Source organism: Anolis carolinensis, chromosome 1 (assembly GCF_035594765.1).
Source record: "Anolis carolinensis isolate JA03-04 chromosome 1, rAnoCar3.1.pri, whole genome shotgun sequence".
Classification (NCBI taxonomy): domain Eukaryota; kingdom Metazoa; phylum Chordata; class Lepidosauria; order Squamata; family Dactyloidae; genus Anolis; species Anolis carolinensis.
The window spans coordinates 285,317,043-285,344,248 of NC_085841.1; the positions used below are offsets into that span (position 1 = coordinate 285,317,043).

At 41.4% G+C, this 27,206-nt stretch overlaps 1 protein-coding gene across 3 annotated transcripts in view; it reads right to left on the bottom strand.

Annotated features, from left to right (window-relative positions):
* The window catches only part of luzp2 (leucine zipper protein 2), a 535,247-nt gene that overhangs the window by 376,039 nt on the left and 132,002 nt on the right, over window positions 1–27,206 (bottom strand). The gene's annotated exons all lie outside the window — the stretch shown is intronic.

Consider the following 27,206-nt stretch of genomic DNA (forward strand, 5'->3'; position numbering starts at 1 on the left):
ATACATAGGATGATAGATTTTAAATCTTAATGACCCAGTGTTTGACTGCAGACATGGGAAAGTATCTAGCATCATGAAGGGAGCTGGTAAAGATGAAGAAATTTGATTCAGTATTGATTTCTTTTTATCCCTTTCTAAAGCTGTGTCCAAAGTACACTTTCTATGTTTGCTGTTCATTCCCTAGCGTTTGTGGCCAGTTAAGTCCATTTTCTTTTTATTTCTTCCACCTCCAGTATTTACTTTTTTTGTGGTTCCCATCCTAAGTGAAATATGGTTTCTAGTTGTTGTCAAAATTAAACTTTCAGGATAAAGTAGATTAGGCTTACAGGCTCTTTTAAATAGAGCATATCACATCACATCGTATGAATAAGGATGCATCCATGATGTATCCTGCTATGTCTGGCCAATAATAATAATAATAATAATAATAATAATAATAATAATAATAATAATAATAATAATAATAATAATAATAATTCTTACCCACTTCTCCTTGTGGCTCAAGGTGGGTTACAGAATAATTAAAACACATAAACATTGTAAAAATACCACAAATACACATATTGAAATTTATTTCTATAAAAATACATATAAAACATATTTACTCAACATGTGTGATAGATAAAAAAAATGTTCAAAAGTACTTTCAAAACTGTGGAGCTTCATTTCTAAAGTGTTTCTAAAGTTTACTTAGTAAAAAAAAACTCATTACTATAATGGGACTAACAAAATTTTGTTACTATTATGCTACAGTAATTGTGCATGTGCATTAATACAATAATTACTACCATTGGGGAAACTTCAGGGGCTCCTATCTCCCTAATTTTAAAGCTATTGGTGTTGCACCCCTCGGTCGCAGAGGCACTTCAAAACCCAAGAATATAAGCAAGCAAGCTGTTTATTGAAGATTATATGCAAGCAGTAGCAAATCAAAGTTCAAAGTCAATGAAATGAGGTTTAAGTTCACAAAGAACAAAATACTTGAGAATCTTGAAGCAAGGCTCTATAAAAGTCACACAGAAGATTATAGTCCAAAAAGGATATCAAAATCAGTCCAAGCAAGGTATCAAGGTTAGTCCAAGGCACAGAAGACCAAACTGGAACACCGGAGACAACACTCGATTAGCCCAAGGAATAGGATCAAGGCTGGAACACAAGGCAGGATCTCGGCTGGAGCAGAAATCCAAACTACAAATTACTAGAACTCCCAACTGGATACACAAAAATCCCCAAAAGCAAGGACAAGACTGCAACAAGAATCAAGGCACAAGGCTGCATGAATTAACATGGAATTTCACAGGAACATGGAGCATGGAACATGGATCTTTCTCTTGATGAGCAAAGTTACCACCTCTGAATCTCTCACAGAACACAGTTCCTCTTAAAGGTAAATTCAAGGCCTCTTTCCGTGGGAAGTCTGCTCATTATTCTTTCTCAATAGCAATCTCTGGCTGTGCCGAAAACCCTCCCTTACTCTCTTCTGCTGATAAATCACTTTCCTTCGGTCAAGCTCATTAGCCTTATCACGACTAGAATCCTCATTAGAATGCCCATCTGACAAAGGAAAGCCCAACCTTGACTCCTTCAAGGAATTGGGTTCAAGCTGTCAGCTTGAAACCATTGTGAGTCTATTCCCAGAATCCTCCAGCCCAAAATCTGGCTGGCCTGGGATAGCAGTTTCCTCCAACTTTGGCTGCATAAGAATCTCAGGCTCAAACCCAGAGTCTTTTGGCAAGTCAGGTGCAGGAGCAATCACAGAGTCAGGAGTAGGAACAATCACAGGTTGAACATTGCCCAACCTCAGACTGGGCTTACAACAATTGGGGTGAAACTTGCTACAATAGTAGAACACATTTACTGCTCTTTGCCCATCATGCTTCATAACATTTCACTTATCTGCAGATTTTTGGCTAATTTTCCAAGTTTTTAAAATAACTAAAGGAGCTATCCACAGATTTTTATACAATCCACAAGATAACCAGGTCATCAGTCCCCAGATATTACAGAAAGGTTCACACATCTGCAGATTTTAGGAGTATTTTTAATTTTAGACCATAACAAAAAGCAACAACAACATTTCTCTTGAATGCTGTTGCACCCCAAAGGTATGTGAGCACTCTGAAAACCGCACTGGGGCCAGGCGTTCAAGCAAAGCATTTTATTGAGGTGTGTGTATGTGTATATATATATATATATATATATATATATATATATATATATATATATATATGCTACATTTAAGATGGCTGTATTCTCAATCTCCATTAAATTAAATCCCGCCCACTGCACCCTGTTTCTGGCAACAATGGGGCAAAACTCCAAAGTAAAAAAAAAAAAAGATTTCTAAGCACTTTATGTTCCCTTGGCTTTACCAAAGTTGCTTAATAGTTATACCAAAAATTAAACTGATCTTAGAAGACATCCGAATGTTTCATAACATCAACTAAAATTATTGGTGAATGGTTCAATTTCTAAACCCTCCCTACTTTTCCTGCATGTCTCAGAAATCGCTTTGTATTCATGAATTTAACAAATTTAATCCGATATATGATTATGATCTGAAATTATGCACAAGTCTAGTATTTACTGTACATGTTTACTGCATGTACATTGCATTCTAGCAAAGACAAAAACCACCTTAGTATAATGTATAAACATTACACAACTCCTGCACACACTGAAACTGATTGTATAAATAGTCAGTTCAACACTATTTAAAATGCTATGGCTCAATGCTAAGGAATCCTGGGAATTGTAATTTGGTGAGACACCAATACTCTTTAGCAGAGGCTAAACACCTTACAAAATGAAAACTCCCATGATTCCAAAGCAATGTGCCATAGCAGTTAAAGTGGTTCAAATTATATTGATTCTACAGTAAAGATGTACCATGAGATATGGAGACATGACGGGTTTCTGTGCCAATGGACTAGTAACCCAACTTGGATTTAAGGACTTCATCCCACAAGAGGGGGAAAAGTTGATTGAAATCATTTTCTTTACATCACATCTCATGGGGTTGTCAGCGTGGGGTTCAGGGTGCGTGCTGGGTGGGTTTCTTCAAACTCCATCAATCATCTTCTCCAGCACCCTGATGAATTGGTTGCAATCATCTGCCACACCAATTCCTCTTCAATGTCAGACTCAAACACATCAGCAGTCTGAAGTCCAAACATTTATTCAATATCTATAAACATATTTACAAAGCTTAGCAAAGGCCATTGCTCTGAGCTGGCATTCTTCTATAGCCTCTTGCCTCGGCAAGCACCGCTCAACATACACACAGAGTGATAAGAAAGCACATTCCTCAGTACGAAGGAAGTTCCCGACTTCCAAGGCTGGAAATCATGCCTGATAGGTCAACAGCAGGCTGTCAGTCAAAACTAGCCTGCTGTTAACTGTTTCATTACTGAAACACGCACTCTTGCAAAACAGCAGAAAAATTTGATTTACATTTCATACACATACAACCATAATTCAACAGGGGTTCTGTCTTTAAAGAAGACTGAGAATTTATCCCCTCCCCCATCACACAGGATCTCCTCCTCCTCTTTCTAGCTCAACAATTTCAAGGATATCAGCCCACTTTTTCAAACAGGCATCCTTTTTGAAACAACACTTTTCATGGGCTCATTCCTCTGAAGCCTTTACACTAAAGGAGATAGGCAGAATTCTTTCAATGGGACCCACACCATCTTTAAACCACTAATGGAAACATAAGGAGAATTAGCAGACCACGGACATGAATAGCCATACCGAAATGTTACAAAGTAATACTGACAAATACACCACTTCCCATCACAAGGAAAAATACAAGTTTTAAGCATTTCTATGCACAGGGAAATAATTGAAGTCAATTTCTGCCCGTCTTTGAAATTCTCCTATTTCTACATGCTGCAGAGACGGAGGCCCACAAGCAACCACCAGAAGCAGTCCTGTATCATTTCAAGGACCGTGGGAATCTGTGTCTGAAGTGTGTAGAAATTAATAGAAATGGAGTGCCATATGATGAGATCTTTAGTTTAAATTTTAAAAGGATCTATACAAGGTCCCAAACCTTGTTGCCACAAATAGATTAAGATCCTGGTTTACACTAAAATCCAGGACAAACCAGGGTGCAACCAACCAACACTGCTGAAAAATATCCAGCTCCCAATGTATCTGAAGTAGAATAATGTACTGCAGAAAGAGGAAACAGAGAAGGAAGGAAGGAAGATTGATGAATCGCAGTTCTTATAATTTGACTTTTAATTAAACTTACCAAAAACAATGATTTCAATCTCCTTCCTAATCATAGCTCTATACTGAGTTGTGCACCAATATGTCATTGACATTACTTATTTTTCTAACTTTTTTCATTTTCAAAAATCTTCTTCAACAAAATGTTGCAGTTTGCACCATTCTTGTTCAGGTTTCCAGCCAGCAAACCAGTCATACCGTCCACCAGGGCACTTTAATCATTGTCTTCATTTTACTGTTTTCCTTTTTTCTCTCTCAATGAACAATTAAAATTAAATGACAGGTAAGCTATTGTTTTCACTGTGTGGTTGTGGCAAAGATTTCCACCTAAATCTTTTTTCCCTAGGTTTTTGGAAGTACTTTTGCAGAGCTCAGTGAGTGTTCCTTTTGTATATAGTTTGAATATATCCTTTGACTATAGTGCTGGTTTTGTATCATACATTCACACAGAGAATAAATCTGTTGTTGTTAATACACAGTTTTTTACAAGAATGCTGCTATGAGCTATGTAATATATTCAAGTTATGAAAACCTCTTTGATGTGTTTATATTCCCTCTCACACACAAATACACACACACACACACACACACACACACACACACACACACCTTCTAATAATTGAGAATGGATCATAATGTAGCTAATGTAGACTATATGAGTGGCATGTAGGCATCTGTTTCTTACTGCATTACACATTCTAATATAACATGAGAATTCTTAATATATGTCTATGGCTTGGTTCTAGGCACACCTAAAGCAATATCACTTGGAAATTACAATATTTTTTAAAAAAATCACAAAACAAGTATGAAAAATACCAAGATAAAAAAGGAGAGATTATGAGGCAAATGGAAGGGTTGACTGTAAAGAAATTAACTTAATGTATTATGTTTTCAACAGTTGTCCTGAAGGCTAAAAAATGAAGACTGCAAAGCAGGAGTATTGACAACAGAAACCAAATAAGACTTTTGCTTTCCTAATCTGGGTTTGATATTAGCCATTTTATTGCCTTGCAGTTCTTGCTAAATTAATTCATTGTTGGGTTCTGATGAGTCATCTTCTAAGACACCTTAGAAGCAGACACATCCTCTAGATATAATTTATATGTTTGACTTTGCTTTTCCAGCTTGGATGCCTCAAAAAGAAATGTTGACAAGACTCAGGCAAAGAGCAACTGGCAGAAGGGATGGTGCTGTGTAAACCTGTCAGGGGAATTTCATGGTAGTGTAGCTATATTTTCTGTTTGACATTAATGGGGCTCACAGCCCAAATATCTCACAGTTGTATAAAACAAGCCAAAAACTGTACCATTCGTGTTCGGATGTATAATGTCAATTCCATGCAAATCAAGGTAAAGCATGTAATGTTTGCTATTGCTCATCTTAGAAGATACCAAAGTATGTCTCACACGTAGGATTTGGAAACTGATTCAACACAGAATTCAGCTACAGGGGGGGAAAGTAGAATATGCAATGAAGCAAACAGTAACCCAGATGTTATTTTTCAATGAAAGAAAGTGTATGACAGTTTTTTTTAAAAAAAGAAATGGGACAAGAAGAAAATTATAGCATGAGATTAAACTCCCCCCCCCCCCAGCAGCTGTGGGAGGGAAGTGGCTTTGCCCCCTCCCACCGGAAAGAGAGAGCTGAGGGACGGGGCTTCTAGGAAGCAGCATGCCCCCTAGATCACTCACTTTCTGGACGTCAAGGAGGAAGGAGTGGAAAGTGAGATCTCCTGATCAGCGAGGGAGCCTTGTGGGTCTTCGAAGGGAGAGCTCATTCATTCAGCCATTTACCTTGTGTTGCTGCTGTGAGGTCTGTATGTGGCTGGCGAGGTGAAGGAGCAGGGTTGTTGGAGGTTGACCCCTGCTTCCCTTGCTCTCCTCCCTCAGCTAAGCTTTTGAAGAATTTTCTTCATCCTCCTCCATGTTGCTGTGGATCGAGGTAGGTGCAGTTGTGTGTGCGCGCAGTGGCTGCGCACCTCCCCCCCCCATTCCTCCGGGTTTTCTTCCAGCGGGTAAGGGTGGCTTGAGGCCCGCACTTCAGTTGGAAAGGGTCTTTTCTTTTCTTTCTTGGTTTGGGGGCTGTTTGTTTTTGGCGTAGGGAGGGAGCGTGCATGGTGTGTGTGTTTCCTTTCCGTGCCCTTTCCATGCCTGAATTAGTTTTGAAGAAGCGAGGTGGAGCAACACTCTTTTTATAGGGTGTCCCTTTTATTTCTCTGCTTTGGGAATGTTTGGTTTGGCGCGGAGTGGGAACGTTTCTTCCCCACGCCTTATTTGCGCCTGATTGTTGGATGAGCGAGGTAGTGCAACGCTCCTTTTCCAGGGTTTTTTCCTTTTTCGTGGACATGTTGGCTGGAGTTCCATATTTGGCCATTGACGGCCATTTTGCGGAGGCAATTTTGATGCTGAAGTTAATGGTTTCTGGCTGTTGCTGAGCAGATTTTTGTAGAGGGGCATGGACAGCTTTTGAATTTTGCGCCTGTTATTAGGTGTCAATTTTGGCACAATTTTTTCATGAGCGGCAGCCATTTTGGTCCTTCCATTTTGAATAGACCTGGTGGCCATTTTTGATTGGGCTATGAGGCAATTTGTGGCAGTCATGGCAACCATTTTTGTTTAGGCCTGAAGGCCATGTTGGGCATGTCTGGTGGCCATGTTTGACCAGGCCTGGCAGCCATGTTGGGTTGGTCTGGTGGCCATTTTTGTTTGGGCCCAGCAGCCATGTTGGGCAGATTCGGCAGCCATTTTCAATCAAGCTCGGCAGCCATTTTTGATCAGGCTCAGCAGCCATGTTGGGCAGGTCAGGCGGTCATTTTGTTCATGCCAGGAGGCCATTTTGTCAGGCTCGGTGGCCATTTTGTCAGGCCCCTCTTTTGTCAATTTTTGCAGGCTGCACTGCTGGCTCTGTGTGGGGCTTTTGCCCTTTAGTTATTAATAAAAGAAAATTATAGTAATTTGGTTGCTGGTATAATGGCTAATGTGGTCAAGCCAGGACTTGGTGTATGTGTTGCTGTTTTCATTGTAGTAGTAAGTTTAATATTAACAACAATAATAGTACTATTTAATTTTAGCTGAGAACATGGTTGAAATTATTTAGTGTTGGTAGGGAATTGAATAGTGGTTTTATGGGTAAGGGCATTTTAGTTTGCCTTTGATACTGTTTGTTCTGGGTGGCATGCTACATTATTTAAAAGGAAGTTGCTTAATGATTTATTTTATTTATTTTGCAGTATGGCACCAAAGAAGAATATCAGGGGCCGAAGGGCAAGGGCCCGGCTAAAAAATCAGCCGCTAAGCGCCCTCCCCCGCTGAGCGCCTATTCGGGCGAGGAAGAAGATTCAACCCAGTTGCTGAAGGTGCTAGTCGCAACTATTGATATGCGTGACAGAGAAAAGGAAGCTCAACGGCCTGGTGCTGGCAGTAATACGATGTTAATAAAATCTTTATGTTCCCAGCCACAGATGAGCAGTTGGCCACCTCAACATCAGTCGTTGCGGAAGTCATTCCATTCCCCTCTCCGGTGGCAGGAGTACAGCCTCTAGCAGGGGAGGTGAGGCATGTTGCCACTGCTCTAGGTAATGGGGACGCACACATCTTCCCCTGGGGAGTGGCTGATTCACAGGATTTAAATTCAATTCAAACACCTTCTGAGCCTGCCCCTCCACCAGCAGCACACAATTAGCTATTTTGGCCCCTGCTGTTGGAACACCAAGCCTTGTGGGACCATCAGTTGCAGCAACTCCCACTATGGAAGGCTCACTTTGTTTTTGGGGCATGGCTGATTGGACATTGCCTGCCCCTGATAGCCTTAGTGCGACGCATTGGGCTCTCATTTGGCCCAAAAGACTGTCGATAAAATTCTCAGAAACGAATACATTGACATTTTTTCCTTGTATTTCAGGGAATTGGAGAAAAAAGAAAAGGACGAATTGGATGACAAAAGGAAGGAAATTATTAAAAAACGTAAAGTGGACCAGAATTGGGGTAACTGGTTCGCTTGTTTTTTGATTTATGGTGGGGTTCTAGTGAAGGCATATCCTTCCAGATCCCACTCTCTCTTCCAATATATGAATATTAATAATTCGCTCTATGTGAATTTTACTGGTGGCGCTTGGCTCCTGTATGGCAAACGCTTTAGGCTTCGTGCTGCCCAATCTCCAACCTTACATTGGGATTTGATAGATTACCAACTTTGGTTGGAAGTTTTAACTCCAGCACGCCCTATTTCAGGCGAGAAGGCCAATAGTGGGCATACTATCAAAATTACAAGGCTGGGCATTCCTTTCACCAGTCGCAACATCAACAGCATCAACAACTACAACAGCACTTATTGTGCTGGGAGTATTCTTCCCAGGAAGTTTGTTCCCAGAAGGGATGTAAATTTCTGCATGTCTGCACCATTTGTTCAGGGCAGCATGCAGCAAAGAATTTTACCAAGGGTAAACCCAGCAAGGGTGGTGGAAAGGATAACCATAATTCAAAGAGAGGTTTCAGTCCCGGCGGGTTTTCCAAAGGGACCCAGCCCAATTAATCTAGTTGAGTTGGACTTGTGGTTATCTTGTTATCCCAATTTAAATGCAGCTTGTTATTTGCGTAATGGGTTTTTTAAATGATTTTAGGATTCCTGCGTTAGGTCCCAAAGCTCCTTTTAGAGCCCCGAACTTGAAATCCATTATTGGCATGGAGGACATTGTCCTTTCAAAAATTAATAAAGAAGTCACTGAGGGTAGGGTTCTTGGCCCATTTACTTCACCTCCCTCACCACGTTTAAGGGTTTTGCCACTAGGGATTGTTCCCACTAGGGAAGGTCCCAGGGGAGTATCACCTCATTCACCATCTTTCCTATCCCAGGGAGAGATCGGTGAATGACGCAATTCCAGAGGATTTTTGTATGGTCCATTATACTTCCTTTGATTCGACGGTGAAGAAAGTTAGGGCTCATGGGCCGGCAGCTGAGTTGGCAAAGTGTGACATCAAGTCTGCTTTTTGCCTTCTTCCAGTGCACCCGCTGGACTTTGAACTGTTGGGTTTTCAGTTCAACGGGTTGTACTATATGGACAGGGGTCTTTCAATGGGCTGTTCAGTTTCATGTGCTGCTTTCGAGTCCTTTAGCACCTTTTTAGAGTGGGCCCTTAAATCAAAATCAGGTTTATTGGGGGTTGTTCATTATTTGGATGATTTTTTATTCATAGGAAAGTACGGGTTTGGGGAATGCGAATTTTTGCTCCATTCTTTTCAACGATTGGCTGATCAATTGGGTGTCCCTTCGGCCCTAGAAAAAACCGAGGGCCCTGCCACTAAATTAACCTTTTTAGGGATTGAGATTGATACGGTTCAACAATCCTCTAGTTTGCCTCTAGATAAGGTGTCAAATTTAATAAATAGGATCCAATCCTTTGTTACCCATAATAAGGCCACTTTACATGAGTTTCAGGAAATTATTGGACATTTAAATTTTGCATGCAGAGTGGTGGCTCCTGGGCGTGCCTTTTTGCGCAGACTCTGCATTGCTATTTCCGGTGTCAGACTCCCGCATCATCATGTGCGGATTACCCGTGGGATTAAGGCTGATTTGGATGTATGGTTGCAATTTTTAAGTCAATTTAATGGAATTTCTTTTTGGAGACAGGACCTATTACTGAAGGACACCCTTCAGATAGCGTCTGATACTGCTGGAGCCATTGGTTTTGGTGTATTTTTTAATGGGTATTGGTGTGCCAAGGTATGGCCCAAGAGTTGGCACACAAGGGGGATAACCTCTGATTTAACATTCCTGGATTTTTCCCCCCATTTCGGTAGCAGTGATGCTGTGGGCAGATCAATTGGCAAATGCTACTGTTCATTTTTGGTGTGATAACCAGACCACTGTGCAGGTTATCAATTCGTTAACATCTAGGTCACCCAGACTTGAAGGAGGTTTTGAAGTTTTTCACACTCCACTGTATAAAGTATAGCATACTGTTTAGAGCTTTTCATATTGCGAGGACAGATAATTCTCTTGCTGATGCTCTGTCCCGTATGCAGATGGAATGCTTCAGGCAGCTTGCCCCCAGCGCAGATTTGCACCCTCAGAGCATGCTGGTCCATCTTTGGAAAATTGGGAACAGTCCATAGTTTGGGGAATGAAGCTAGCCTTGGCTACGACTTCCAGAAAATCTTACATCAGGGCGGTGCAGGAGTTTTATGAGTTCAAGAAGTTGTATGCTATAAGTTCTGTTTCACCGGTTCCATATGAGCACGTTGCACAGTTTGGCATTTTTCTTGAAAGGAAGGGGTTGGCCCCTCAAATCATTCATGCTAAGTAATCTGCCCTGGCTTATTGGCTCAAGGCACAGGGTTTTCTGAATGTCACAGCCGATTTTCGGCTTCGCAAATGGTTGGAAGACTTGTCTAGAGAGCAAGTTAGGCCACGAGACAGTCACCAGCCATTGACCCCTGAAATACTTAGGGGTTTAAAGCAAATTTGGCCCCAAATTTGTGAATCCCAATATGAAACTGTGTTATTCCAGGTGGCAGCTCTCACCACTTTCTTTGGGGCTCTTCAAGTTAGTGAGTTGATCGCCTCTTCAAAGGTGGATCAATCTCGAAGGGCTCTTCAATTTTTGGGCCTGCGGCTCCAGCAGGACAAATTAGAATTGGTAATTCGGTCTTCTAAAACGGATCAAATGGGTAAGGGTTCCATTTTTAAATTGGGACATTGTAGTGACTCTGAAATATACCCAGTTGCAGCATTGACATCTTTTGTTGTATGCAGGAGGACAGCAGAGGGTTTTCTTTTTTGTCATCGGGATGGAGCACTGTTGACAAAATACCAGTTCTGGGCCTTGACTTCCAGGGCTTTAAAAATTCTGGGGATCAGGGATCAGAAGTTTGGTACTCATTCCTTTAGAATTTGAACTGCTTCCGTTGCTGCTGTAATGGGCTATTCAGTAGACAAAATTATTGAAGCACCAGATGGAAATCTGGTGCTTACCATGCGTATGTGCGTCATATGCCAGGTTAGTTACATGACCTTGTTTTTTGCAGAACCAATCCTGTTGGCAAGTAGATGTTGCATCCTGATTTGCAGGCACAGTTATATGCACTAGGCAGAGTGACAGGCACGGAGAGGTCCCTACGGCCAACATCTCGGCCTCGCTTCCATGGCCTTTGGGGAATGGAGGGGAAGAAGAGGTCTGTGGTGGGATGGTTTGCTTCTGTTGTTGTTTGGGTCAGGGGTCCATTTTCTTCCTGACCTTATTGTTATTCATTTGGGAGGCAATGAGTTGGGACTGCTTAAAGGCAGGGCCCTCTTTCTTCAAGTTTTGAATGACATGCACAAGATCATATTGGCTTGTCATGGTCAACAATTATTTCTAGGCCACATTGGCCCTATGGGAATGACAAAAAGTTGGATAAAGCTCGGAAATGGGTCAATAGGGCCCTTCAAAAAGTTTTGGAGAATGGCATGGGCTATTATATCCCACATGACACCATAAGGTTCAATGATCTAAATCTGTATCGGGCTGATGTATTCATCTGTCCGAACTGGGCAACCAAATTTTCCTAGCTGACCTACAAAAAAAATTAGGGAAATCTTTGAGAATTTGGTGGGGGTCAGGAGCTAAATAGACATTTGCTCCTGAACTGTGGCGGAATGCTTAGGGGAATCTCTTATTTTGGTGTGCACCACAAGGCACCTCATTTTGATGTTGGCCAGAGGCGTGAATCCTCGCCTAGGGTTTGTATAGCCCCAGCGAGGGTGAACAATTATGGCCTTGGAATGGGAGATTTTGACCTCATTTGTTTCTGAGGCAAAACTCTCCACCACATTCCCCTTCAGGTCATACAGGTTTAGTTATGCTGGGGACCTGGTGTTTCACCCTAAATTCAGTTAAAAGGATGGTCGGGCAGGATCACCTATATTGTTTTATGCCTTACCAAATTTACAGATGGCTTTTTGAGAGTTTGGCCCTAGTTCCAAATTAAAAGATAGCTAGGTAACTACCCTGTTTCCCCTAAAATAAGACATCCCCAGAAAATAAGACCTAGTAGAGGTTTTGCTGAATTGCTAAATATAAGACCTCCCCCAAAAGTAAGACCTAGCACAGTTTATGTTTGGAAGCATGCCCGCTGAACAGAACACCAGAGCATGCAGGTTTGGTAAATGTACGTACCATAGATTGTTGCACATGGAAATAATGGTAGTAAGAAATTCTTGATAGGATTCACAGTTTGTCTGGTTATGCTGGTTTGTGATGACAACTACTGTACAGTATATAATAAATGTTCATTTTTTTTGTTCAACAATAAATGTGAATTCTTCTTCATGGAAAAATAAGATATCCCCTGAAAATAAGACCTAGCACATCTTTGGGAGCAAAAATTAATATAAGACACTGTCTTATTTTCGGGGAAACACGGTATCAATAAAGTTACCCAGTTTTAAACCCAAGTTTACTTGCCTTGTCTCATTATTTCGGGGGGTTCTTTCTCATACCCAGTACTAATTGACACTACCTGTTCTGTGGGGGGGGGGGAGAAAAGAGGGAGGAAGTGCAGAGCATAACAATGACATGGTCAGACCTGAACAGATTTTTAAAATTTTCTCCACAACTAATTCTGACTGCCCCGTGCAAATAAAATACATGTCCTCCTGAGTATTGTTCTAAAAATCTCATATACTCTCAGGTGACTTTTCTCTTAGCACAGAAACTGAAGAAATTTTATGACACATAAATAAATATAACCAGCAGCAATAAATGATGTGAGAACTTACTTCATAAGCATCTTTTATTTTACATTATTTTGTGATGTTTACTACTGTATATCTTTTGCTAAATCTTGGGCAATAAGATATGTGAAAACCTTAGAATCTTTATTTCATGGTATTTATCCAAATCCCATCTGCCCATCTCTGTTTCACTTTGGGTTGTGAGACTTCATTTTTTTTTGGATTCGTATATTAAATTTGTACTGTACCATTTTTCCAAATTTTCTTTAGTAAGCACATTTCAACATTGGGCTTAATATTTTATCTAATGTATAATGTTTGCTTATGTGCTGTATTTAGTTTTTACATTATCCAATTATAGTCATAATGCTTGCCTTGAGGTCATTTTCTTTTTAAAAAATACCATATTACAAATATACACCCACACCCCCTTCCAAAATCATTGACTTGTTCCCAATAATGACAGCAAACGAGTAACGTAACATATTCATTATTCTATTTTTGCATTTTTAAAATAAAAAAAACCTCAGAATGTCTCAAAGAAGGATTTTAAGCAGTAAAGCAACTAGAAAGAAATCAGAAAATATTACTCAGCATATAGTAAAGAGTAATAATAATATCAATTTTATTTAAAAGCAGCAGTTTCTTTAATGTATTTGTGGTAACTGCTGGTTTCAGTGAAACCTATTTTCCTTTGATGACTAGATTTTAAGTATAGTTGTGCTTAAAAAGGCAGCATATCAACCTGCATATGATCATTTAGTATAAGTAAATGCACACATGACTTAAGAATTTGAGAGGAAATATTTTAATTTGTGTGATCCAATGCTCTTAATCTTACGAGTCATCTTTGCAGCACACCTGCCTATGAACAATATTTTGAATCAAATAAAAAATGACATTTTGACTGGATCGGATTATGGTTTGTGCCGATTCCACAATAAAATATCCAGATAAATGTCTCGATCATATATCTCCAAAACCTTTGCTCCATTTTTGTATATAGTCTTGTTAGCTTTATGCCAGATTATTTATTATAGGATTTGAGAAATACTAATACAATCAGTTTCTGGCCTGACATGATTTCATCTCCTACTGAACCAGATAGAGGTAAAAGAAATTCAGAGAATTAAAAAAAAAACTTTCAAATTGCAACCTGGAATACAAGATATAGGGGTCTACCAGATAGCACCAAAAAGCAGGACAAAGGAGTCAGTTTTTAAAATGCAGGACCTCAAAGGGAGTCCAAACAAAAACCTGTCAGTCAAACTGCCAGGGGCAGTTCAACTATTAGGCGAAGTAGGCAGTTGCTGAAGGCTCCATCCTTTAGGGGGCACCTAGGGGGTGCCTAGGGGGCGCCATTGAGGTACCTCTGCCCAGGTGTGGCCTTCATGCCTCTGCGGCCATGGTCTGGCCTGGCCTCCACAGCATCCAGGCCACCATGGCAGTTAAAAGTGGCGCCGAGGTCCCTTCACTTTAAAGCAGAGGTGCAGAGTCACTTCCTTCAAGTGCTTCCCAAGCTTCGGTGGTGACCCAGGTATTTTGGACTCCAGTTCAGCCAAAGCATCAGCCAAAGCAGTGAGGCTGTCGGGAGTTGAAGTCTCCTCCCTGGGGGCGTGGCCTGCGGAGGAGGCCACTCAAGTTCAGGCATGGCGGCCGCAGCTTGCTCCCAGTGTTGGCAAGGAATGGAGAGCAGCGGTGTGGAAAGCAGGGCCAGGGCAATGGGGGTGCCTATGGAGCGGCCAAGGCAGACAGCCCCTTCGACCTGTGCCGCTTCCTGCAGCAGCCCCAAGTCCTTGTCCAACTGGTCAGCACTGTAAGCTGGGACTTGGGGTGGGCGGGGGTTCGGGAGGGGGTTGAAGGAGCTCTCCGAGCGCTCCCAGGGAGGGCTGAGGTGCAGCATCCTGATTGGTTGCTTCAGATACCTGGGCTTAAGGGAGGGAGTCACTAAAACTCCCAGGATTTTATAGCATTTAATTTACAGCAGGTATAGGCAAACTTCTGCCCTCCGGTTGTTTTGGACTTCAACTCCCACAATTCCTAACAGTGAGGGGCAACCATGAAAACTATTTGCTCAACTATCTATGGCAGGCATGGGGCAAACTTCGGCCCTCCGGGTGTTTGGACTGCAACTCCCACAATTCCTAACCGCCGGTAGGCTGTTAGGAATTATGAGAGTTGGAATCCAAAACACCTGGAGGGCTGAAGTTTGCCTCATGCCTGATCTAAGGCAAACAATTGGCATAATAAAGTTCTTGGACCGGTTCTTAAACACACTTTGTGTATTCCAAGTAGATTGAAACATACTTGTGGATTGTCTGCCTTTATATTCTGGGTTATATGGCTGTGTGGAAGGACCCTCAGGGCTCTTCCACACAGCCATATAACCCAGAATATCAAGGCAGAATAACCCACAATATCTGCTTTGAACTGAGTTATCTGAGTCCACACTGCCATATAATCCAGTTAAGAAGCAGATATTGTGGATTATCTGCCTTGATATTCTGGGTTATATAGCTGTGTGGAAGGACCCTCACTGCCCTTCCACACAGCCCTATAACCCAGAATATCAAAGCAGAATAACCCACAATATTTGCTTTGAACTGGGTTATCTGAGTCCACACTGCCCTATATCCCAGTTCAATGTTTGGTGCTAAATTCTCAAATATAGTAATTCCTACATAACATTACCATGTATTGAACTGCTTTTTCTGTTGATTTGTTGTAAAACATGATGTTTTGGTGCTTAATTTGTAAAATCATAATGTAATTTGATGTTTAATATGCTTTTTCTTAATTCTTCCTTATTATCCAACATTTTGGCTTATCCAACGCTTTTATTTTTCAGTGATTGGTTTTTTTGGGGGGGGGAAGGCGCCAAAATTCTGTTCGCTTACACTTGAAAATTACATTGGTCCGACCCTGACAACTGCATAGTCCTCTACTGTCCATACAACTGTTTTTTGAAGCAGATTAAGATGGAAAGCAGATGGGGGAAATCCAACAGAAGTGTTTTTTAAAAATGTACTCCAGAGATGTGCAAATGCATGTATGAGGTCCAGTGCATAACAGAGCATACACCCACACACACACACACACACATTTCCCTCGGATCTCTAGCTTCTCCCAATTGTTAATTCGAGTTCTGTTTACCATTACAACGTGTAAAAGACAGATTTTGAGAGAGTTGTATTTGCTTTCCACTTGTGCTTCCCTGAGCCACATGTTCCTCTGTTTGACAACCCGATTAGCCAATCAACTGTTTCAGGCTTCTCAGAAATGTACATGCTCTAGAATCCACACAAGGGGGAGGGAAGGAAAGCAAGTATTTTCTAGGACTGCTGGAATACACAGGCATGGAAAGGTGTGTGTTTCTTAGGAAGAATTGGGTTTAAAGGGCCCCTTTTAAACACCAGTTTTCCAGCCCATATCCCGATTCTTCCTGATTCCTTCTGCACTTTGGCTAAACATCATTTAGCCACCCCACCCCCCCCTTTAACTTGCTTCCTCTCGGGTTTCAATGCATGTTTCTTTTGCAGAAGAGCTGACTTAAATGCCATCATTGGAGCAGAAATTGGTAACAAAGTGTCCATGAACTCTGAGTGGGATTATACTGGGTCCATTTAAATTGGTGAAGCCCTCCTTAATATAGATCAGTGTCTAATCTTCCTTTCTTGGGCAAAGCCCTACAATTCCAGGCATCCAAACGCAGTTAGAATATTCAAAAATATTTATAACATGGGCTGGAATGCTAAAATAAATATAAATTTGCAGTTATAGTAAATTTTGGGAGAGGATTACAAATAGCGTCTTTTCTTTTCTTTTCTTTTTAAAAAAAGACTGAATGTTATTAGCTAGAAATCTTGGTCCCCTAGCACTTTGTTCTTCTCCCTGTATCCCTACACTATCATTCCTGCTTATAAAAACAAAACCATTTTTTTTGGAAAGTATCCCTTCCCTTTATAGTACACACTTTCAAATCCAAGACATTTAGAAGGTCATGTCTATTTCTCTGGATCTTTGAATAGAATCAGAGGAAAAGAGAGAAACATGCACACATCAATGTTATTTCAAGCACAGCATCGTTGTTTTACATTGAGTGTACAAACACTGTTATGTTAGTTCCATTCCACCATAAAGGAAAAGTATCTCTAAAAAGCAAAACAAATGTTTGAAGCATTTAATTTTACAAAACCATTACAAATACAGTAGAGTCTCACTTATCCAACATAAACAGGCTGGCAGAACGTTGGATAAGCGAATATGTTGGATAATAAGGAGGCATTAAGGAAAAGCCTATTAAACATAAAATTAGGTTATGATTTTACAAATTAAGCAACAAAACATCATGTCATACAACAAATTTGACACAAAAAGTAGTTCAATACGCAGTAATGCTATGTAGTAATTACTGTATTCACGAATTTAGCACCAAAATATCATGATGTATTGAGAACATTGACTACTAAAATGCGTTGGATAATCCAGAACGTTGGATAAACGAGTGTTGGATAAGTGAGACTCTACTGTAGTGCTTTTGCATGTAACTTCTCAACTTCCCCTTCCATATGCATGTCTTTTCAAGTTTAGAGATTTTAAAAGTTTTAAACGAGTTCCATTAATGCTTTCTGAATAATATGGCAGAAGGCTAATAGAGTAATTTCAATATTTGTGATTACTACAAAAAGAAGTAAACATTTTTAGAAACCATAAATGGCTTTGCTTGTAATGATTACTGAAGTAGAAACCATAAATACTGCTTTGCTACTTTGAATTCTACATTTTTCTCTGGGTGTTGTTACACATCTACTTATTCCATGGAGTGTTCACACGGAGGCCCAAATATCAGATCCAGGGATATACGTTAAAGGTAAATGGGACGAGTAACTGGCACAATTTTATGTGATCTCATTGCCTTATAGATAATAACTGTGCCTATTTTTCTGCACTTATTTGCAAACACTACTGCATGAAATTTCAATCAAATCAGTTTTTTATTGAGCAGAAGCATCTCCAAAAACTTTGCAAAGGCCTAACTTATTTAACACAACTGCCCAGTTTTTGCTCTTTCACTCATTTCCCCAGAATTTTACTCAACATATTTTAAGGGTAAATCAGAAATGACTTGAAGACACAGAAGAACAGAAAACATATTTAGAATCAATAAAAGAAAGGGTTTCAATGGGCATAAAAGGCAGATTAAACTATTTTATATGCAAGATCATTACTCAATAATATAGAAGATTTTCCCCATGTAGTAAAATGAGCATGGGTTGAAAAGTAAACACAGAAGGACTGGCTTAGATAACCCAACGTGTGTTGGGTTATCTAAGCAATCATGCATGTATTTTCAATGTGGGATGGTTTATGTAGTTAATTTTGTTTGTTGCTTAGTAACCTGAGCCAAGCTGCATTCCAAAGTTGATGGTACCATTTTAAGGGTTGCGCATGTGAAGTGTATAAGGGGAGTATCCTTTCTGGGGACACACAGGAAGTGATGTACACCTTTAGAATTTGGGGCATAAAAAGGGGAGGCTCTCTTCCTGCTCTCTCTGTGCTCTTCCTGCTTCCTTTTCCAGCCATGCCATGCTGATGTTACTTATTTGTTAAGAATGTAGTATCCTGAACTGTATTCTTTTGGAACTAAGATGTTTTTGCCTGTATGACCATCATCATACAAGATTGTGAGTAAACATATTTTTACTATTTTACTTTTGATGTCTCTTATGCTTATTTTATATGCATGACTCTTTAAAGGGAAAGGGAGCCTGGCTATTTTGCTTTTTCTCACCTCTGCTCACATAAACCCCTAGTCTTCTGCGTTTTTTGCTACTCTGCACCAATATCTAACCATATTGGTATCATAATCCTAACAGGTTATGAATATATTCCTAATAACGTGTCCATCTAATTTTTGGTAAAAGTAATGAGTTACTTAAAATCACAGAGCTGGAAGAGATCACAAGGGCTATCCAGCCCAATCCAATTGTGCTACACAAGGATATGCAATCAAAGTACCCCTGATAGATACCTCTAGTTTAAAAAACCTCCAGGGGAAAAAGCATTCCATTGCATTCCAAGGCAGCATATTCCACTGTCACAAGAGTTCTTACCGTTAGAAAATTATTTCTAATGTTTAGGTGGACCACATTTTCTTTAGTTTGAATCCATGAAGCAGTAGAAAGCAAGTCTGACCCATCTTCAACATGGCATTCTTTCAAATACTGAAACATGGCTATCATGTCATCTCTTAAATATCACTTCTCCAGGCTATGCAAATTCTGCTCTCTAAGCATAGGGCATGGTTTCCAGGCCCATTAGTATTTTGGTTATCCTTTTCTGGACACATTCCAATATCTTTCTTGAATTGTGGTAAAGCATTATGGGTGAGGTCTGACCCAAAAATAATGATGCTACTTCCCTTGATCTAGTCACAATACTTCTATTGATGCTGTATCACATACTTTCCATGTGAAATATCTAGGAGAGGAGAAAAGAAAAGGAAAACCCAAAGGAAAAAAGGAATGACATCATGCTTATTTATATTGCATTTCTATTTTTTATTAAGTTACCTTCTTCTTTTGGTAGAATTTACATTTTATGCAAAGATATCCATACATTCTTTTGATGTCATAATGGATGGATACAAAATGTATACAGAAAACAGAACAATATTGATTTTAATATCATTTTGAATCTGAGAAAATTATTTTTATCCATAGTAGAAATGTCAGGATGAAAGAAAAATGGACAAAGGGAAAATGAACAACACAATTTTAGGCATCGGACCAGATCTTAATTGTATGAAGATAATCTAGCACTAGCTAAGGTCTTCAGTCCCTATCTTCCACCCACATAATGATTCAAAATCCAATTTTCTAATCTTAGGCCTTTCTTTGCCAGCTCCATGTGTACAAGCATATGGTGGGATTAAGAGAACTTCCTTCTGATCTTTGTTCAAGGGAGGAGGGAATGCTCTAATTGGGTACAACCATAGATTTCTTTGAAAGGGATTCCATGCTGAGTACAACATGTGCGTTCTGACATAAATTAGTTCCCAAAATAATTAACTTCATGAAAATCTCTTGGGTTGTTTTCTTTTCTCTTTTTTCTTTCAATCCGACTAACCTTTATAATGATGGGATTTGGCTGAAGATCCTTAAAATCAATCAAATAATTAGGAGGTCCTTTCTCATTCAACATTGTTTGAAGATAATGAGAACATAATTAACTAACAACTGCAGGTAGTAACCCAAACTATGTGGAAGACAGTCTACATTTGTTCAGAAAAATAACAACACTGCACAAGCTGTGTATATGTAAATAAGCCTTCTCAATGCCCCATGCTAGACAATAACAGCTCATGTGGCAATCCAGTATTGAATGATAAATGGCTCTCTATGTGAAAACCTCCTATAGCTGTCATAACCATTGGATACTAATGAGTCTCTCTATCCATTTTTTTTGTTTAAATTTCTGAAAGCAAATGACCATGGTCATATTTTTGTGAAAGTAAATCCTGTAAAGTAAATACACATGTGTATTTAAAATTCTAACATCAAATTGCACATATAACATTGAAAGCTGATTTATATTTTCTTCAGAGTATTGTTGTTTAACACAGTACTACAGATTGCAGATTGCTAATCTAGATCAAAGTATGATTTCTATTATTAATGTATTTGGAAAAACTAGAAATGTGTGAACAAAACTGACAAAGAGCCTTAGGTTTTATTTGGCATAAGCTTTCAAAGACTTAAGTTTACTTCATTTGGGAAGGTCACAGTTGCTCATCCCTACCATAATGGACTTTTACTGAAGTAAATAACCATCCCTCCACATTATCTAGGGTTAGGGGTACAGAATTCGTATGAAAGTGAACTACTGCAAATAAAGAAATCACTTTTTTTTACTTGAGAGAACACTTATCTAGGAATATCTAGGTCTTGCAGTACAACTTTATGGTCAATCTTTGTTAGCGCACCTAGAGCAGACATGGGCAAACTTTGGCTCTCCAAATACTTTGTACTTCAACTCCCACAACCCGGTAGGCTATTTGGAATTGTGGGAGTTGAAGTCAAAAACACCTGGAGGGCTGAAGTTTGCCTATGAACTGACCAAGAGATTCTCAGAGAACAGTTAAAGATGCAACAAACAACAGTCATTCTTTGCAGATTTGACTTTTGCAGATTTAATTATTTATAGATTTGATTAAAATATTCTCTGTAGAAATGTCTAGGTTCTCCAGGAAAGTTGGCTATAGTCACACTAGAAGACCCAGAGATTCCTAGAGATAACATTTTAATCAAATCTGTGAATAGTCAAATCTGCAAAATTCACATCTGCAAAAGTCAAATCTGCAAAGAATGTGTCAGAGACAGAACACCAGCAAGTAAAACAAAACTCAGTTTATTGAGGTTACAGAACTAAAAACGCCCGTAGGAAACAAAGAACAGGGCAAACACTTGACTTCAGTGTGATAAGTAACAAAAACAGCTCAGTTTGAGCTTAAACGGTTCAAAGGGATAAACCGGGTTAAACAGAAGTATAATCCGGATTAAATCAAAAGTGCTTACTTCAGCCTGGCAAAACAATGCAAACAAAAGAGGATCAACAGGAGACAAAATGTAAACAACAGACTGGTGGCAGATTCCTCTCTGCTACTCAGAAACGGCAGGGAAATAAACCAGGCTTGTTTATTCCTTCCTGCAGCGAGCGAAAAGCGTGGTCGTAGTCAGGGTTCAGCGGCCAACGATATCCAGGTCCAGGCACAGCAGTCAGGGTAATGGCAGTCAGCAGGGTCCCAATCCGGTCCAGAGGTCTATAGCCAAGCGTAGTCGTCAAGAAATCCAAAGGTCTCACCGATAGCCAGCAGAAGGGATAATCCGGAATCGAAGTCAGTCAGTCCAGCGTCAATCCAGTGCGAGTAGGTATTGCCCGTCAAAAAGACGACGGAGGTCCAAGCTATCGAGATTAAACACAAGTTGCACAGAGAAAAACCCCGCACAGTTCCTCCCGCCGTCGATGCCCAGTGTCCTTGGTAAACTTACGTATCTAGTAACGAATCACACCCGTCTTCAGGAAGTTCCCCAACAAAAGCCCAAGCGTCCGTCCAGATTACCTTGCCCAACGCAATTAGTCATTGGTCCCAAACCCCATTTTATCCCAGTTCAAGCTCATCAACGCTGTCAGCTGCCATCCCAATTCCAGGCGCCCCAACATCATCATCCTCATCAGAGCTTAAGCACCTTTGACTACGCCCCACAGCATCCCCAGCTGTGGATCCCGCTCCATCCCTCCAGCCAGTCCATGGGTCTGATCCTGCAACCCGCCAATCACCTCCCATGCTTTCATTGCCTGTTTCCCCAACACCCAAATCCTCTCTCACATGAGTCCATTCCATGTCGTCCTCCTCCGAGCTGGCCATCTCTTCCTCCAAACCCTCAGAAAAACCCTCAAATGAATCCTCATCTGTCGGCTCTGTAAACAAATCCCGGAGCCGTTTTCTTTCATGCTTCTCGAAAGAGTCTGACTCTCGAGGAGTCTTATGACCCCTTATTCTATTACCGGAGCCCGAAGGCTCAACCATAACACTATCCCCCCTCACAAAGGCCTCACCCTCCAAAGGTGGAGACACAGCAGAGACTACCGCATCCCGTTGCCCAGAAGTGTCCAACTTTAACAAAGAGCGATGGAATACAGGATGGACCTTAAGAGAGGACGGCAAACCTAATCTAAACGCCACAGAAGAGATCTTCTTAACAATAGGAAATGGCCCTAAATACAGTGGTCCAAACTTTCCCCCAGAATGTTTGATATACTTAGAGGATAACCACACCAGATCCCCCTCTTCCAACTCCTCCCCTGCCTGCCTATGTCGATCTGCTTGAGTTTTCTGAGCTGCCTTGGCTTCTAACAACAACTTACGAGCGATATCATGTAAGGCAGCCATTTCAGATGAGCGATATACAGGGTCAGAAGAAACCACATTGGTTGACGGTGCCACTCCCCCCCGCGGATGGAAACCATAAGTCAACTCAAATGGTGTGTGTCGACTGGACGTATGCGTAGCGTTATTATAAGCAAACTCGGCTACCGACAACCACTTCACCCAATCACCAGGTTGTTCCAGGCAAAAGCAGAGCAAATACTGCTCCAACAGCCCATTAACTCTCTCAGATTGTCCATCCGTTTGCGGATGGAAAGCAGAGGACACATTCAACTTGGTTCTTAAACACTCATAGAATCATAGAATCATAGAATAGTAGAGTTGGAAGAGACCACATGGGCCATCCAGTCCAACCCCCTGCTAAGAAGCAGGAAATCGCATTCAAAGCACCCCCGACAGATGGCCATCCAGCCTCTGCTTAAAAGCCTCCAAAGAAGGAGCCTCCACCACGGCCCTGGGGAGAGAGTTCCACTGTCGAACAGCTCTCACAGTGAGGAAGTTCTTCCTGATGTTCAAGTGGAATCTCCTTTCCTGTAGTTTGAAGCCATTGTTCCGTGTCCTAGTCTGCAGGGCAGCAGAAAACAAGCTTGCTCCCTCCTCCCTTTGACTTCCCTTCACATATTTGTACATGGCTATCATGTCTCCTCTCAGCCTTCTCTTCTGCAGGCTAAACATGCCCAGCTCTTTAAGCCGCTCCTCATAGGGCTTGTTCTCCAGACCCTTAATCATTTTAGTTGCCCTCCTCTGGACGCTTTCCAGCTTGTCAACATCTCCCTTCAACTGTGGTGCCCAAAATTGGACACAGTATTCCAGGTGTGGTCTGACCAAGGCAGAATAGAGGGGGAGCATAACTTCCCTGGATCTAGACGCTATTCCTCTATTGATGCAGGCCAGAATCCCATTGGCTTTTTTAGCAGCCGCATCACATTGTTGGCTCATGTTTAACTTGTTGTCCACAAGGACTCCAAGGTCTTTTTCGCACACACTGCTGTCAAGCCAGGCGTCCCCAAATCTGTATCTTTGATTTCCATTTTTTCTGCCGAAGTGAAGTATCTTGCATTTGTCCCTGTTGAACTTCATTTTGTTAGTTTCGGCCCATCTCTCTAGTCTGTCAAGATTGTTTTGAATTCTGCTCCTGTCTTCCGGAGTGTTAGCTATCCCTCCCAGTTTTGTGTCGTCTGCAAACTTGATGATCGTGCCTTCTAACCCTTCGTCTAAGTCGTTAATAAAGATGTTGAACAGAACCGGGCCCAGGACGGAGCCCTGCGGCACTCCACTTGTCACTTCTTTCCATGATGAAGACGACGCATTGGTGAGCACCCTTTGGGTTCGTTCGCTTAGCCAATTACAGATCCACCTAACCGTAGTTTTGTCTAGCCCACATTTTACTACTTTGTTTGCCAGAAGGTCGTGGGGGACTTTGTCGAAGGCCTTACTGAAATCCAGGTACGCTACATCCACGGCATTCCCTGCATCGACCCAACTCGTAACTCTATCGAAAAAAGAGATCAGATTAGTCTGGCATGACTTGTTTTTGGTAAATCCGTGTTGACTATTAGCAATGACCGCATTTGTTTCTAAGTGTTCGCAGACCACGTCCTTAATGATCTTTTCCAGAATTTTGCCTGGTATTGATGTGAGGCTGACCGGATGGTAATTGTTTGGGTCGTTCTTTTTTCCCTTCTTGGAGATAGGGACCACATTCGCCCTCCTCCAATCTTCTGGGACTTCTCCCGTTCTCCAAGAACTCTCGAAGATAATTGCCAGTGGTTCTGAAATAACTTCCGCTAGTTCCTTCAGTACTCTTGGATGTAGCTGGTCTGGCCCTGGGGACTTGAATTCGTTTAGAGTGGCCAGGTGTTCCTGGACAACTTGTTTCCCTATTTGGGGTTGGATTTCCCCCAATCCTTCGTCCAATCCATGTTGCTGAGGTTGAAGATGGCTTTCTTTTTGTGAGAAGACCGAGGCAAAGAAGGCATTAAGTAGTTCTGCCTTTTCCCTGTCCCCTGTCGCCATCACCCCATCTTCTCCTTGCAATGGCCCTATCGCCTCCTTTTTCTTCCTTTTTCTACCAACGTAAGCAAAAAAGCCTTTTTTGTTGTTTTTTATGTCCCTGGCAAGCCTGAGCTCATTTTGCGCTTTAGCCTTGCGAACCTTTTCCCTACCGGTGTTGGCTATACGTTTGAATTCTTCTTTGGTGATTTCTCCCCTTTTCCACTTCTTGTGCATGTCACTTTTGAGCTTTAGCTCAGTTAGAAGTTCTTTGGACATCCATTCTGGCTTCTTTGCACTTTTCTTATTTTTCTTCTTTGTTGGCACTGTTTGCATTTGCGCCTTGAGTATTTCACTTTTGAAAAACTCCCATCCATCCTTAACTCCCTTGTTTTTTAATATCGGCGTCCATGGAATGCTGCTCAGTAATTCCTTCATTTTTTGAAAGTCAGCTCTCTTAAAGTACAGAAAGCGTGTTTGACTTGTCTTAGTTTCAGCATTCCTTTGTATTGCAAACTGCAGGAGCACATGGTCACTTGCCCCTAAGGATCCAACCACTTCAACTGTATTGATCAGGTCTTCCACATTTGTTAAGATTAGATCAAGAGTTGCGGATCCCCTTGTTGCCTCTTCTACCTTCTGGACCATAAAATTATCTGCAAGGCAAGTGAGGAATTTGTTGGACTTTCTACTCTTGGCTGAGTTTGTTTTCCAGCAGATATCGGGATAATTGAAATCGCCCATGACTATTATATCTCTTCTTTGTGCCTGTTTGGTCAGCTGTTGACAGAAGGCTTCATCAAGTCCTTCATCCTGACTCGGAGGTCTGTAGTAGACACCCACCACAAGATCTTTTTGAGTCCCGGTTCCCTTGATTCTTATCCAGATGCTTTCAAGCTGGTTTCCCGGATTACAGTCTTGCATTTCTTCTGCAACGTAACTGTTTTTGACATATAAAGCTACCCCCCCTCCTCTCCCCTTTGTTCTATTTCTGTGAAAGAGGTTATAGCCCTCAATGGTTAAATTCCAGTGATGGGAGTCATCCCACCAGGTTTCAGTGATGCCTATGACATCGTATGTGTGGTGCTGTGCTAGGAGTTGGAGTTCGTCTTGCTTATTTCCCATGCTCTGAGCATTAGTGTAAAGACATGTAAGCCCCTGTGACCTCCCCTCGAACTGTTTATTTGGGATTATTGTGCTCTCTGTACTTGGTCCTTGCTGTGTTTGTGCAGCCCTCCGTTTAGCCTTTTGGCGGTTCCCTGTGTCGTGGGTAATATAGTGTTTGCCAGGCTGTTGTTCCCCTCCCCCAGTGGATCTAGTTTAAAGTGCGCCTGATGAGGTTTGTGAGTCTGTGTGCAAAAAGATGTTTTCCTACTTGTGTGAGATGCACCCCATCGCTTGCCAGTAGTCCATCCTCTTGGAAGAGTAGACCATGGTCAAGGAAGCCAAAATGCTCCTCTTGACACCATTTTCTGAGCCAGTTATTGACCTGTACTATTTTTCCGGCCCTTGTAGAGCCGTGTCCTACAACGGGGAGGAGGGATGAAAAGATCACATGTACATTATACAGTTTTAGCTTTGTTCCCAGAGCTCGAAAATCATTTGTGATCTTTTGAAAAGTATGCCTAGCGGTGTCATTGGTACCTACATGAATCAACATAAGGTGGGGAGGGTGATGGGGCTTTAGGAGCCTGCTGAGCCTCTGAGTGATATGGTGTATTTTTGCCCCCGGGAGGCAGCATGTTTCTCGAGCCATCCCATCCGGTCTGGAAATGATGGCTTCCGTTCCTCTAAGGAGGGAATCACCTACTACCAATACCTGTTTCCTTTGAGGATTGACAGGGTCCCTTTTGTGCAAGACAGTGTGTATATCCCCTGAAGAGTGTTCCTGTTGAAGTGAATCATGTAGGTGTAAAGTGTTGTCCTCCTCCTCAACATCCCCAGTGCATTCATCAATGACAATCCATTGAGATACATCCGAGAGCCCATTACTCTCCCAAGGATGTTCCTGTTGCTCCTGGTCTATGATTGGGGATGGAGCATTTGCATGATTACATAAGTGTGACTGTGGTGATGCACTGTCCCCGTCAGGGCTATCCCCTGCGCATTGATCCAGGGTGGTCCACTGAGTGGTATCTAAGAAACTGTGGTCCTCCACAAGATGTGTTTCCTGATTGTATGTTAATGATGTAAGAATTTCAAATCTGTTGTGTAAATGCAGCTGAGCAGAGGAGTTCTGCGGAGGCTGCCTGGTCCTGCGTCTCCTTCTATGGGTGACCTCCTTCCAAGCCTGAGGGTTGTCTACCTTTGA